A 644-nucleotide genomic window follows, 5' to 3' on the forward strand; every position below is an offset into this window, starting at 1 on the left:
TCTATCTATCTATCTATCTATCTATCTATCTATCTATTTAGTATTTCCTTTTAGAAGAATATAAGCTTCAGGAAGGCATGTGTCTCTCTCGTTCACAGTCATGTCTACATTGTCTAGAACATTTCCACACCACAGGTGCTCAAGGAATAAATTCAATGAATTAATAGATCATCTAAGTTATACATAGAACTAATAGCTTAGTTTGATTGAATCTCTAAGGTAACAGGTATAATGACAAAATGGACACAATAAATCACAATGGAGTGAATAAATAGCAGAAATTCCAAGCAACATTGGGGGAAATAGTATATATTAAAGGACCATTAAATTCTCTTCAGATGTTACCATCCAGATGACTCTTCTGGCTGTTCGAAGAATCAACTACTACTGGGCAATCTGCAAGTTTAATTAATTAATTAATTATTGCAAAATAAGGCCCATCTTTCTTCTATTCTTTGTTTTTAATTATACTGTTCTGCATTTCAAATTTTATAAAGCAGTTGATAGGAAGCTTATGGGACATAGAGTTCAATTTACTAGTTTCAAATTAATTTGATAATTTTTTCCTTACCTCTTCCTATGCACTTTTATTCTTCCTAACTCCAAATACTTACTTTCTATTATAAAATATACCATCATATAAA

Source organism: Pteropus alecto, unplaced genomic scaffold (genome assembly GCF_000325575.1).
Source record: "Pteropus alecto unplaced genomic scaffold, ASM32557v1 scaffold73, whole genome shotgun sequence".
NCBI classification, from domain to species: Eukaryota; Metazoa; Chordata; class Mammalia; order Chiroptera; family Pteropodidae; genus Pteropus; species Pteropus alecto.